This window comes from Dunckerocampus dactyliophorus, chromosome 15 (genome assembly GCF_027744805.1).
Source record: "Dunckerocampus dactyliophorus isolate RoL2022-P2 chromosome 15, RoL_Ddac_1.1, whole genome shotgun sequence".
NCBI classification, from domain to species: Eukaryota; Metazoa; Chordata; class Actinopteri; order Syngnathiformes; family Syngnathidae; genus Dunckerocampus; species Dunckerocampus dactyliophorus.
In genome coordinates, this window is record NC_072833.1 from 13,623,685 (window position 1) to 13,638,623 (window position 14,939).

Consider the following 14,939-nt stretch of genomic DNA (forward strand, 5'->3'; position numbering starts at 1 on the left):
CATTAAATTCTGGCACAAAAGGTTCCTCCACAATCGCTTCAATAGACACAACTGGTGAGGGAACTGAGGTGACGGCAGTTGTTGGCCCACTGACGGTCACTAGCCCATTGGTGGTTGTAGGTCCAGAAGTTGTTGGTCTGTCAGTTGTTGTTGGTTGTTCACCTGTTTAATAAAAATAATTGAAAACAAAAAAAGTATTAGCAGTAAACCCTTTAAGAATGTACATCAACTGCAAACAATTAACAGAAATGTCGACTTACGAATGACTGCTATTGAGTTAGGATCAATCGTTAGGTTGAAAGTGTTGTTGGCACTAATCACAGCCTGTACCAAGGTGTCTACCACCACATCAGCTTCTGGAATTTGATCTGTCGATACCGAAACGTTGAACTGCAGTTCCACTTCTACTTGAGTGTTTCCCATTTGTGGCCTTCAATGGTAAAAATCCCAGATTTAATTTCTATTGCAGATCATGTAAACTGTGGCACTCCCTGTATTCAAAGTCTTACCTAAATCCAATAACAATTGTTCTAATGATAATACTTCCAAAGGCTTGGAAGAAGATGAAGTCACACTGCAAGAAGAATCACAGTTTTGAGTAATTTCAAGAAAAGCAATGCGGAAATCTACCAGTTTAGGAGTGTACTCACCATTGATACCACTTGTGTTTGAAGAGTTTGGTATTGTTCACTGTTGGGATCATTAAATTCTGGCACAAAAGGTTCCTCCACAATCGCTTCAATAGACACAACTGGTGAGGGAACTGAGGTGACGGCAGTTGTTGGCCCACTGACGGTCACTAGCCCATTGGTGGTTGTAGGTCCAGGAGTTGTTGGTCTGTCGGTTGTTGTTGGTTGTTCAGCTGTTTAATAAAAATAATTGAAAACAAAAAAAGTATTAGCAGTAAACCCTTTAAGAATGTACATCAACTGTAAAAATTTGGCAGAAATGTCGACTTACAAATGACTGCTATTGAGTTAGGATCAATCGTTAGGTTGAAAGTGTTGTTGGCACTAATCACAGCCTGTACCAAGGTGTCTACCACCACATCAGCTTCTGGGATTTGATCTGTCGATACCGAAATGTTGAACTGCAGTTCCACTTCTACTTGAGTGTTTCCCATTTGTGGCCTTCAATGGTAAAAATCCTAGATTTAATTTCTATTACAGATCATGTAAACTGTGGCACTCCCTGTATTCAAAGTCTTACCTAAATCCAATAACAATTGTTCTGATGAAAATACTTCCAAACGCTTGGAAGAAGATGAAGTCACACTGCAAGAAGAATCACAGTTTTGAGTAATTTCAAGAAAAGCAATGCAGAAATCTACCAGTTTAGGAGTGTACTCACCATTGATACCACTTGTGTTTGAAGAGTTTGGTATTGTTCACTGTTGGGATCATTAAATTCTGGCACAAAAGGTTCCTCCACAATCGCTTCAATAGACACAACTGGTGAGGGAACTGAGGTGACGGCAGTTGTTGGCCCACTGACGGTCACTAGCCCATTGGTGGTTGTAAGTCCAGGAGTTGTTTGTCTGTCGGTTGTTGTTGGTTGTTCAGCTGTTTAATAAAAATAATTGAAAACAAAACAAAGTATTAGCAGTAAACCCTTTAAGAATGTACATCAACTGCAAACAGTTAACAGAAATGTAGACTTACGAATGACTGCTATTGAGTTAGGATCAATCGTTAGGTTGAAAGTGTTGTTGGCACTAATCACAGCCTGTACCAAGGTGTCTACCACCACATCAGCTTCTGGGATTTGATCTGTCGATACCGAAATGTTGAACTGCAGTTCCACTTCAACTTGAGTGTTTCCCATTTGTGGCCTTCAATGGTAAAAATCCCAGATTTAATTTCTATTGCAGATCATGTAAACTGTGACACTCCTTGTATTCAAAGTCTTACCTAAATCCAATAACAATTGTTCTGATGAAAATACTTCCAAACGCTTGGAAGAAGATGAAGTCACACTGCAAGAGGAATCACAGTTTTTAATAATTTCACAAAAAGCAGTGCGGAAATCTACCAGTTTAGGAGTGTACTCACCATTGACACCACTTGTGTTTGAAGAGTTTGGTATTGTTCACTGTTGGGATCATTAAATTCTGGCACAAAAGGTTCCTCCACAATCGCTTCAATAGACACAACTGGTGAGGGAACTGAGGTGACGGCAGTTGTTGGCCCACTGACGGTCACTAGCCCATTGGTGGTTGTAGGTCCAGGAGTTGTTGGTCCGTCGGTGGTTGTTGTTGGTTGTTCAGCTGTTTAATAAAAATAATTGAAAACAAAACAAAGTATTAGCAGTAAACCCTTTAAGAATGTACATCAACTGCAAACAATTAACAGAAATGTCGACTTACGAATGACTGCTATTGAGTTAGGATCAATCGTTAGGTTGAAAGTGTTGTTGGCACTAATCACAGCCTGTACCAAGGTGTCTACCACCACATCAGCTTCTGGAATTTGATCTGTCGATACCGAATCGTTGAACTGGAGTTCCACTTCCACTTTAGTGTTTCCCATTTGTGGCCTTCAATGGTAAACAGTCCACATTTAATTTCAATTTGAAATCATGGAAACTTTGACAGTCCCTGTATTCAAAGTCTTACCTAAATCCAATAACAATTGTTCTGATGAAAATACTTCCAAATGCTTGGAAGAAGATGAAGTCACACTGCAAGAGGAATCACCGTTTTTAATAATTTCAGAAAAAGCAATGCAGAAATCTACCAGTTTAGGAGTGTACTCACCATTGATACCACTTGTGTTTGAAGAGTTTGGTATTGTTCACTGTTGGGATCATTAAATTCTGTCACAAAAAGTTCCTCCAAAAGCGCTTCGACAGGCACAACTGGTGAGGGAACTGAGGTCATTGTCTTTGTTGTTTTATCGACCTTTCTGGTTGAAATCATATGAAATGTTGTTGGCTTGTAAGTTGTTGTCAGTGGTCCTCGTGTGGTGGTTGATGCTTTTGATAGAAAATAGAAGAGTAGCGATGAGAGTGCAAATCCATGCTGAACAAAAACTTGCACTGGAAGCGAACCCTGGGGAACACTAGTGCAGAGTTGTGGATTAGAAGGATTTTTAGATGACTTACGAATTACTGCGATTGATTTTGGGTCCACAGCGAGTCTGAAGGGGTTGCAGGAGTTATTTGCCATCTGTACGAACCTTTCTACCACGAGGTCGTCTTCTGGGATTGGATAAGACGATGTATTGCTGAACTCCAACACCACCTCTACTGTCGTGTTTCCCATCTGTGGACTTAAATTAAAAAAAATACAATTTACCACAATTGTTAGGATAAAATTAGCTTGTTTAAATATAATTAAAGCATTACCTAAATCCAACAACAGTGGTGTTGATGAAATTAGCTCTAAATGCTTGGATGAAGATCAAGTCGCACTGTGAAGTTCGTAAATATTAGGTTTGTAAATGAAAACTCAGAAAATGGCATGAATTTCCCAACGTGTACTCACCATGGTTTGCACTTGCGTTTCAAGTTTTTTGTATTCGGCACTGCTTTTATTCTTCAACTGCGCTACAAAAGCTTCGTCCAAAGTCGCCACAAGTGACACAATCGCTGTCGATGCCACTGTCAGCCCATCACTGATGCTACAAATTTGTGCTCCAGAAGGCGTACAAATCGCCATAGCCACTGTTGTAGAATATTATGTAAATATATATGTCATATATAGTATTTCAATTATGTGTGTGTGTGTGTGTGTGTGTATATATATATACACACACACACACACATACAGTGACAATATTAATAATAATAATCCATTTTATTTATACAGCGCTTTTCAAAAACTCAGATGCTTTACATGGTGAAAGCAAACAAATACAAGTGTACAAAACTGTAAAACAAAAAAGCAGATTTCAGAACAAACAGTTAAAAGTGCATACAAAAGACCAGATTAAGAGATTGCACTGTGGTGTAATTACTAAATATGTACATTTTAAAGCATTATCTGTTAAAAGCAGTGTGGAACAAGTGTGTTTCTATGTTAGTCTTGTAAGTGGTAAGGTCAGCAGTGTCACAGATGTGTGGCCGAAGTGAGTTCCAAAGGGAGGGGGCGGCAACAGAGAATGCTCTGTCTCCCTAGGTTTGGCTCTTGGTCCTCGGGACAGTCAGGAGGTTTGTTTCTGGGGAGCGGAGGGTACCCAAAGGGGTGTAGGCCTGGTTGTGGAGTGTTTTATGTGTAAGAGGATGTTGAATTGGATACGGTCAGGGGCAGGGGGCTAGTGGAGGTTCTGAAGGACAGGGGTGATGTGGTCTCATGAATGGGTACGAGTGAGGAGGTCAGAATTTGTTAAGGAGATTGGTAGGTGTGCCATAAAGACTACTGTTACAGTCGTCAATGCGTGTGGTGACGAATGCATGAATGAGGGCTTCAGCTGCAGGGAAAGAGAGAGAGGGCTGAAGTTGGGCGATATTCTTGAGGTGGTGAAAAGCTGTTTTAGGTGAGTTTACTGTCAAAGATGACTCCAAGGTTCTGGAAGTGAGGTGAGGGTGAGAGTTGTCAAAGGAGAGTTGGAAGTCTTTGGATGTAGAGGTGAGGGAGTTGAGATTGTCGGATTTGGTACAGTTGAGTTTTAGGAAATTTGTTTGCATCCAGAGTCTAATATCAAAAAAACAGTTTGAAATGGTCAGAGGGTTGATGAATTTAGTGGATATGTAAAGCTGTGTGACATCGGTTGAAAACTGAGACGATGGCGATGGATAATCTGACCAAGGGGGAGGAGGTAGAGGATGAAGGGGATACGACCAAGCACTGAACCTTGAGGGATGCCTTGGCAGACAGTTGGCAGTAGAGGAGGTGAAGTTATTCAAAAAGTTTAACTGTTCTCGGTCTTTGAGGTAGGATGTCGGCCAAGTGAGGGTGTCGTCTGTGATGTGGAGAGATTTTAGGCGTGAAAGTAGAACGGAATGGTTGATTGTGTCAAAAGCGGCAGTGAGGTCCAGGAGGATAAGAATAGAGAGAAGGCCAGGGTCAGAAGGGAGGAGGAGGTTGTTTGTGACCTTGAGGAGGGCAGTTTCTGTGCTATGGTGAGTACGGAATCCGGATTAAAATTGTTCACAGACTTTGTTGTTGTTGAGATGGGTTTTGATTTGGATGCCAACAGCACTTTCAACAATCTTGGAGAGGAAAGGTCGGTTTCATATTGGGCGGAAGTCATTGAGATCATCGGAATTGAGTTCATGTTTCTTGAGGATGGGGTTAATGGTAGCCAGTTTGAGAGATGGAGGGACAGTAGAGGAGATAGTGATTTGGCAGTGTTTTAACGAGGGAGGATGGGATGGGGTCTAAAATGCAAGTGGATGATTTCATGGAAGTGATGATTTTAGACAGATCGGCTCGGGAGATGGGTGCAAATTTAGAAAGGTGTAAGGTGAACCGAAGGGAGGGAGGAGACATGGGATGAGGGCAGTGCGGATAGGGAGTTGGTGATGGAGTCAATTTTGATTTGATTGTGATTGATTGAACGAACGAGAGCACAGAGTTGCATTTGTCGACGGTGAATGAGGTTGAGGTGTTATCGTTGTGGTTGAAGTGTTGAAAAGAGAGTCTTACGATTATTGGAGACAGTGTGGATGAGGTTTGAGTAATAAATGGAGCGGGCGTGGATAAGGGCGGATTTGTAGTGCTTAAGGTGGTCCGTGTATGTTTTTTTAATTTTTTTATTTACAAAGTCTGTCGAGCCCTCGTTTTTGTGCTTTCAGATGGTGGAGTGAGTAAAAGAAACAGTTTTTGTTTTAAAGGGGGCTTAATTGATCTGAGGCAGTTGGCCACAGAGTTGAACGATCGAGGGGGGCGTGTAGCCATGGTGGTGCTGAGTGAGGATGAGAATTCTTAGGGAAGGATACATTTTATGTTTCTGAAGGATATGGTGCGTTTTTCTTTGGGAATAGGCGTGCGATGGTCTATCGAAAACTATGTCTAGGTGGTCGGACATGTGGAGGTTGATGCTGGAGAGTAGCTGAATGGTGAGACCGGTGTAGCAAACAAGTAAGACTGGAATTATTGATGTTTCTTGGTAAGAATTGCACTCACCTAGCAGCACTAAAATAGTGCCAACGCCCATAATGTCCCCTTCTGCACCTGTAAAATAATTTATTAAAGAGATGACAAAATCAAAACAAGTTGGCAAAAAATATCTACAGAAGATTGAGAATTTTTGTAAAAAATCTAGAAGACATTTCGATAAAATGTACAGAAAAAAATCTCATAATACAGTACTGCAACCTTTTTTAAAAAATATTTACTCTCATAGTACAACCTTTATTTGGTAAAGCTATGACCTTTGTCGTATAATATTATGACAGTGGTCAATTTAAAACTATGACTTGTTCTCTCATAATGTTATGACTTTTTTGGGAAAACTACCATGTAAAATACCAACTCTCTTTTTTGTAAATGTTCAATCTGTCTCATAATGTTTTATTCCAATTTATTCTCATAAAATGACGACCTACTTCCTTGTAATATTACGACTTTGTTCTTGTGCTGCATGTCATGGTTAGATACTGCAATGGGGCGCTAGCAGTCGAACGTACGACATCCAGCCTTCTTCCTGCTCAATCAAGACTGCTGATTGTCGATAGCTTCTTTGTTACAGTTAACAAATTAACAAACACTTAATTTCACTGCCCTTACAACTAATTTCTACATCTACATGCAATGGGTTTGCAATCATCTTTCATGACAAAGTTCGAGGTATAAAAAATGCAATAATTTCCACGACAAAAATAACTATTCTGCAGCCAGCTATATACCTCAAGCTGACACATTTCACACCTGTCATTGGCAAAACAGTCAGAGATCATCTGCAGTCTGAGTCCATCAACATGCTGCCTTGACGAGTTACGCACTAGATTTCTAAAGTCTGTGCTGAGCAGTTTGCTACCGCAACTCACTCATGTAGTTATCATCTCAGTTCAGACATTTTGAAAGGCCCTAAAAACTGCTGACATTAAGCCTCTTCCGAAGAAGAGCAGTCTTGATGCCACAGTACTGAACAACTATCGGCCTATATCAAACCTGCCATTCTTGGGAAAAGTGTTAGAAAAGGTTTTATACCAACACCTTACTGACTTTCTCCTCTCTAACAATGTGTTTGATACTTTCCATTCTGGCTTTAGGCCCCACCGCCCCAGGTTATAGCCGTCTGAACACAGATGCACGCAAAACCTGACTTTTAGCTCTGCTTGACCTCAGCACTGCCTTTGACACAGTTGAACATGTGATCTTATTACAGTGGTTAGAAAACTGAGTGGGAATCTCTGGTACTGCTCTAAACTGGTTCAAATCCTATCTGGAGGACAGGGAATATTTTGTTGGAATTGGTAACTGTGTCTCAGACCAAATGGTCTGTGGGGTTCCCCAGGGGTCAATCCTGGGGCTCCTATTGTTCAATCTGTCCATGCTTCCTTTAGGCCAGCTAATACGCAGCTGCAATGTGTCCTACCACAACTATGCAGGCGACTCTCAGATCTATGTGTCACTGATGGCGGGTGAACATTGTCCTGCAGATTTACTGCATCAAACAGACCAGTGTGTGGATGCAAACAGCTTTCTTCAGCTAAACTCAATCATTGAAACTGAAATCATTGTGTTGGCACACAGAAACAAAGAGATTATTGTCCACCTTCAGACTCTTTCTGTTAAACCTAATCATCAGTGCTCAGGTCTCTGCTCTGGCTTCCTGTTGCTCAGAGAAATTGACTTTTAAACAGCTCTGCTTGTGTACAAGTATTTTTATGGTCTTGTGTCAAAGTACATCTCTGACATGTTCGAGCCACATAAACCATCTTTGGCGCTGAGAAGCTCAGGGAGGGGTCTCCTGCGGGTGGCCAGAGTCAGAACTAAACACGGTGAGGCTATGTTTCAGTTTTATGCTGCCAAAATGTGGAACAGTCTTCCAGAAGATGTGAGACAATCGTCAACTTTGGCAATGTTCAAATCCAGGCTGAAAACACTTTCTATTCAACTGTGTATTTGACACCTGAAAGTATTTTATCTGCGCTAGTCATCTTTAATTTTTTTTGTTTTATCGAATGATTTATGGAATTTAATGTAATGATTTTAGAAAAATTTTATGTTATATGGAATGATAATTTTACCCTTCTTTTCTGTAAAGCCCTTTCAATACCTTATGTACGAATTGTGCTCTATAAATAAACTTGCCTTGCCTTGCCGTGCCTTATGTGACTGCCAACATTTACGGTAATTGTACTTTATTTGCAAAGTACATCTTCACTCAGTGTGCTCATTTGTCATTAAATACAGGTGTCATGTTTGAATAGAACACTTATACACTATATACACAATACTAAGAGGTGAAGCAAATATTCTTTGCTGAACTACTCAACATCAGCTGATGAGCGACTGTTAGCTTATGAGCTACAGTACCTGTTGGAGACCCCAGTGCTCGTACTGTGTAAAGCTGGACACACTATGTGCTTGTTGAACAACCTAGAGACACAACTAGTGTTTTTAAGACAAGCCATAAGTATTATAATGATAACTAGAACAATTTCAGTTGAAATTTTTAATGGGCCTGCCCTTGCAATTATCCCCGGTACCGAGTTGTATCCCTGCAGGTCATCGATTTGCCCACTGTATTGATAATGTCGATACTGGGATCATTCTACCCACCTCTTTCTATGGTTTGAAATTACTCTGTAGAATGGAAGACGGATCAAGATTTGATGATTTGACCCTGGTAATTTTACTGATATTTGCAAATATCATTGTGAATTTTTTATATCAGAGTGCACTCTGACTTAAAAACTTGACTTAAAACTCTAAGATTTAAAAGAACTCTGACTTAAAGGAAATTTACTAAATCAAACATTCATTGCATCTCGACTGGCACCGTGTCTACACATGTGCAATATACGTCACCTCCGTCCCCACTCCCCCGAAAAATGTGAGAAATTCCAACATAATCATTTTTTTTTCTTACCATATCCATAGTGCAAGTGGATATATTATAAGTCCTCATTTCTTGGTTGCATAAATTATTTTAGGTTTTATTTTGGCACTGAAAAAATACAGACAAAAGCACTTTATATGTGTAACTCAGCTAAACAAATAGCAGGTTAATACATTAATAATTAATAATTAATACATGGGTTGCTGCGCTTTGCCCATATTATTGGCCCATAACAAGAGAGCAAGATTATTAAGTGACTTAGGTTAGCATGAACGTGATAGCCACTTCTAACTTGCCCGTGGGACAAAAATAAGCGAGCTAGCTCATGCCAGAGAGACAGTGCAAAATGGGTAAAACACGTCAAAAAGTCGAATGAGATTAAAACGTGAGCGATCACATGTGACAAACTGTCGTCAATTAACTACACACTTTACAGACTATTATTTGCACGATAACAAAGAGCAAAGTGAACGTCCTCCTCCCTGAGCTACCACCTTATCGTGGTCGAGGAGTTTGCGTGTCCCGATGATCCTAGGACAGGGGTGTCAAACTCATTTTCATTGAGGGCCACATCGCAGTTACGGCTGCCCTCAGAGGGCCACTTGTAACTTCCGTGTATATGAATCTAAATATGAATATAACCTCATAATATTATTACACAGTTGCCCATGCATTAGATTATTATATTTTTACTAACAAATTGATGGATAACTTAAAAATGAGAAGTAAAGTGAGAATTTCATGGTGACAAGCAGACATTCAAGTATTTAGTTTTGAAAAATGCTTGGAATATCCTGCTGCATGATGAGATAATACTGACGTTTAGAAGAACCGCATGCAGTAAAATTTTTCTGTCAAAATGACAGATCAAATACATTTAGAAGGGCAGAGGTGAAGTGCATTATTGACATGCATTATTCCAAGAGTTTCGCGGGCCGTATAAAATTATGTGGCGGGCCATATCTGGTCCCCGGGCCTTGTGTTTGACACCTGTGTCCTAGGAGCTAAGTTGTCAGGGTTTTTTATGCCCCTGGTAGGGTCACCCACGACAAACAGGTACTAGGTGAGGGACCAGACAAAGAGTGGCTCAATAGACCCATATGATAAAACAAACCATTGGACCACGTTTTCCCTTGCCCAGACGCGGGTCACCGGGGGCCCCCCTCTGAAGCCAGGCCTGGAGGAGGGGCACAATGGCGAGCGTCTGGCCGGGCCTACACCCATGGGGCCCGGCCGGGCACAGCCCAAAGAGACAACATGGGTCCCCCCTCCAATGAGCTCGCCACTCATGGGAGGGGTAAAAGGGGTCAGGTGCAGAGTGAGCTGTCTGGCAGCCGAGCGGGGACCTTGGCGGTCCAATCCTCGGCTACAGAAGCTAGCTCTTGTGAGATGGAATGTCACCTCTCTTGTAGGGAAAGAGCCTGAGTTGGTGCACGAGGTTGAGAAGTTCCAGCGAGATATAGTCGGACTCACCTCAACGCACAGCAAGGGCTCTGGAACCAGTCCTCTCGAGAGGGGATGGACGTTGTTCCACTCTGGCGTTGCCAGCAGTGAGAGGCAACAGGCAGTGGTAGCAATTCTTGTTGCGCCCCGGCTTGTGGCCTGTATGTTGGTGTTTAACCCGGTGAACAAGAGGGTCGTTGCCCTCCGCCTTCGGGTGAGGGGGACGGATCCTGACTGTTGTTTATGCTTATGTGCCAAACAGCAGTTCAGATTACCCACCCTTTTTGGAGTCTCTAGAGAAGGGGTGTCAAACTCGTGCCATGGAGGGCCGAGACATTGCAGGTTGTCTTTCCAGCCAGTCACTAAAGCAGGTGATTTTAATGATCAACACCTTCAGTTTGAGGGAAGGAGCTCATCAATTAAATCACCTGCTGCAGAAACTGGTTGGAGAGAAAACCTGCAGCGTCTCGGCCCTCCAGGGCACGAGTTTGACACATGTGCTCTAGAGGGAGTACTGGAGTGTGCTCCCTCAAGGGATTCCCTTGTTCTGCTGGGTGACTTCAACGCTCACGTTGGCAGCGAAAGTGAGACCTGGAGAGGCGTGGTTGGGAGGAACGGCCCCCCTGATCTGAACCCGAGCGGTGCTTTGTTATTGGACTTCTGTGCGTGTCACAGATTGCCGATAACAAACACTATGTTCAAGCATAAGGGTGTCCAAATGTGTACTTGGCACCAGGACACCCTAAACCCTAAGCTTCAATTATTGACTCTGTGGTTGTATCATCGGACTTGCTGCCATATGTTTTGGACACTCCGGTGAAAAGAGGGGCAGAGCTGTCAACCGATCACCACCTGGTGGTAAGTTGGCCCCGATGGTGGGGGAGAATGCCGGTCAGACCTGGCAGGTCCAAACGTATTGTGAGGGTCTGTTGGGAACGACTGGCAGAGTCCCCTGTCAGAAGGGGTTTCAACTCCAAACCTCCGGGAGAGCTTCGACCATGTTCCAAGGGAGGTGGCGGATATTGAGTCTGAATGGGCAATGTTCCGTGCCTCCATTGTCGAGGCAGCTGAGCGGAGCTGTGGCCGTAAGGTGGTCAGTGCATGTCGTGGCGGTAATCCCAGAACTTGTTGGTGGACACCAATGGTGATGGATGCCGTCAGGCTGAAGAAGGAATCCTATCAGGCCTTTTTGGCTCATGGGACTCTGGAAGTAGCTGACAGGTATCGGCATGCCAAGCTGTCTGCGGCTCTGGCAGTCGCTGAGGCAAAAACTCGGACATGGGAGGAGTTCGGAGAAGCCATGGAGAACGACTTCCGAACGGCTTTGAAGACATTCTGGACCACCATCTGGTTTCTCAGGAGGGGGAAGCACAGTCAACACCGTGTACAGTGGGGATGGTGTGCTGCTGAACTCGACTGTTGTGGATCAGAGGGAAGAATACTTCAAAGACCTCCTCATTCCCACCGACACATCTTCCTATGAGGAAGCACAGCCTGGGCACTCCACAGTGGGCTCCCCTATCTCTGTGGCCGGGAATTGCTGAGTTTGTCAAAAAGCTCCTCGGTGCCAGGGCCCCGGGGGCGGATGAGATCCACCGTGGAATCACACACCTCAGCCTCCCTGGTAAGGTCTATTCAGGGGTTCTGGATAGGAGGACCTGCCAGATAGTTGAATCCCAGATTCAGGAGGAGCAGTGTGGTTTTCATCCTGGTCGTGAAACTGTGGACCAGCTCTACACTCTCAGGGGTCACAAGCAGGGTCCTTGAGGGTGCATGGGAGTTTGCCCAACCAGTGTACTGTACATGTGTTTTGTGGGCTTGGAGAAGGCATTCGACTGTGCTCCTTGAGGAATTCTGTGGGGAGTACTCCGGGGGTATGGGGTATCGCATCGTTCCCTGTATGACCGGTGTCAGAGTTTGGTCCACATTGCCGGCAATAAGTTGGACCCGTTTCCAGTGAGGGTTGCACTCCGCCAGGGCTGCCCTTTGTCACAGATTATGTGGTCCTGCTGGCTTCATCGAGAGTCCAACTGGTAGAAGGCCTGTTGGACACGTTGGAGAGGCTATGTCTCCCAACTGGCCTGGGAATACCTCGGGGTCCGCCGGGAGGAGCTGGACGAAGTGGCTGGGGAGAGGGAAGTCTGGGTTTCCCTGCTTAGGCTGCTGCCCCCGCGACTTGATCTCGGATAAGCGGTAGAAGATGGATGGAGGGATGGAAAGTGATATCAACACAAGACGCATACTTCTTTTTGGTCACACATGAACAAGTGCCAACACAACAAACAGGTGATTCCAGTGCATGTTTGTCAAAATAAAGCACTGTGAAACATTGTTATTATATTTTAAATTGTTTTCAAACTAATTGTGGTCAGTATGTGCGTAAATAATAAGCTATATATGTATCTATATAGCATATACAGTATATCGATTCATACAATATACAGACCCGATCAAAATCTTTAGACCAGTTGAAAGATTGCTAAAATTTGCACTTTGCACATTTGGATCTTAATTAGGTTTTAAGTAGAGCTACAATATGCAAAAGCAAGAAGGGTGAGTGAGACAAAAAACATTTGGAACTTGTAATTTGGACTCATTCCTACTGTTCTGGTTTGGAGAGTTTTTTGGTATTTTTGAGCAATGGTCTTGATCAGGTAATAAACGGCCTATTTCGGTTTAATTGTTGTTTTCAATAAATTACTTTTCCAAAGTGCTTTTTGTCTCACTCCTCATTCTTGCTTTTGCATATTGTAGCTCTACTTAAAACGTCATTAAGATCCAAATGTGCAAAATGAAAATTCTAGCAATTTTTAAACTGCTTTTAAGATTTTGATCAGGAGTGTATTACTTAACATTGTTTTCAAGTTAAAAAAATAAAAATTGTTATGGTGTGGCAGCATTTATTTTGTAGTGGCAAACCGCCACGGTCAATTCCATGTAGCGGAAACCCTGGAGGTAATGGCGTTAAAAATAACAACTTACTAACGCCTTTGCTTTTTCCAGTAACAGGTAATATCATTAATTACAATTTCAAACATCGCTGTTTATGGTACCGGCGTGAAATGTGGTGTGTTATTATGCAGTGGTATTTAACAGCTGTTGTCCACTTTCCGGCTTGCTGATAGAGATGTTGGACTTACGCAGGTATAACAATATAAAATAATGAGTGGTTGTCTCTCAATGCCACTACAAAGCTAAATCCAAATTCTTACATGCAAAATTTTTCATTAAAGTAACACAATAATTACTTTACATGGTAACTGATTACATTAATGAATGTAATGTAATTTCATTACTAATTCAATTACTTTTAGGAAAAGTAACGAGTAATTATAATTAATTTATTTTTAAAGTAATTTGCCCAACAGTGATTACGATTGTAGTCACGTAAAACTACAACTTTTTTTCTCTTGGAATATAGTGTTTTGACTGTATGGCAGTATTACTCTCATCAAATTGACTGTTTTTCGTAAATCTATGACCTGTAATCTAAGAAATTAAAAATTTGATTAATTCAAAATTACGACTTTGTTCTTGTCTTGTAAAACTACGAAGAATCAACTTATGATTTTTGTCACTGTCACTTTTCATGCTAAAAGAAAAATACAGATATGCAAACCACCAGTATTATTGACAAAAAAAAGCTTTCACTTTTGACTTTTTGGCTTTTTCTTAAATTTTATAATAATAATAATGTATTTCAAATATTACTAAAGTAATGCACTACAGCACAATATAACAATAAAATCATTCACCTATCTAAGCTCAAAGAAAAGATCTGACTTTAAACAATCAAATGAAATACTTACCTAAACTCAAAGAATAGTCTTTATTTCTGCTTTAGTTTTTAATCCTCTTCACGTCGACACTCGCACCTTTTGTGGCTAGCTTTCCAAAAAAAAACGAAGCCTTTATATAAAGTTGGTGGTGTGAGACATCTTTTAGAAATGTGGACTGTTAATCTGCTAAGAATACTGTATGCGTCTCCGTCAACAGTGACAGTGCCTTGGCACTGTGTCAAGGCATTGTCACGCCCCTGGGTAGGTTGGATCCCAAAGATGCCGAGAGGCAGCATGGTGTGGGAAAATTATCTTTAATGACTGGTCCACACAACATAAATGCCAAGATGAAAAAATACAAAATACCTGCGGCTTATCTGGTAGCGCCATCCATCACGGCAGACCGGGGTCTGAAATGAAAAAAAAACACAATGAGCATAGTGGACAAACCAAACCAAAACAAACAAAGGGAAGCCAATAAGGTGCTCACCTGCAACAACGAAGCTGTGTCACTGTAGAGTGTGACAGTACCCCCCCCCTTCCAATCAACTGCAAACCCCCGATGGATTACCTGGCTTGTATGGAAATTTTTGATAGAAATCAGAAAGAAGGGAGGCGTCGAGAATAAGGGAACAAGAAACCCAAGAGCGCTCCTCGGGGCCGTACCCATTACAGTCGATAAGGCACTGGACACACCTGTACCGCTTCCTGGCATCCAAAATAGATATGACAGTAAATGCAGAATGGTCATCCAACAGCCGAGCCA

The 14,939-nt window shown here is 42.2% G+C and overlaps 1 long non-coding RNA gene across 1 annotated transcript; it reads right to left on the reverse strand.

Annotated features, from left to right (window-relative positions):
- Positions 1-2,761: 2,761 nt before the first annotated feature.
- Positions 2,762-14,344, reverse strand: LOC129194608 (uncharacterized). The gene is made up of 6 exons (XR_008573768.1): positions 14,204-14,344; positions 6,068-6,115; positions 3,485-3,663; positions 3,346-3,410; positions 3,103-3,269; positions 2,762-2,973 (listed from the first exon to the last, which is right to left on the reverse strand). It is a non-coding gene; the product is annotated as an uncharacterized LOC129194608 (long non-coding RNA).
- Positions 14,345-14,939: the final 595 nt, after the last annotated feature.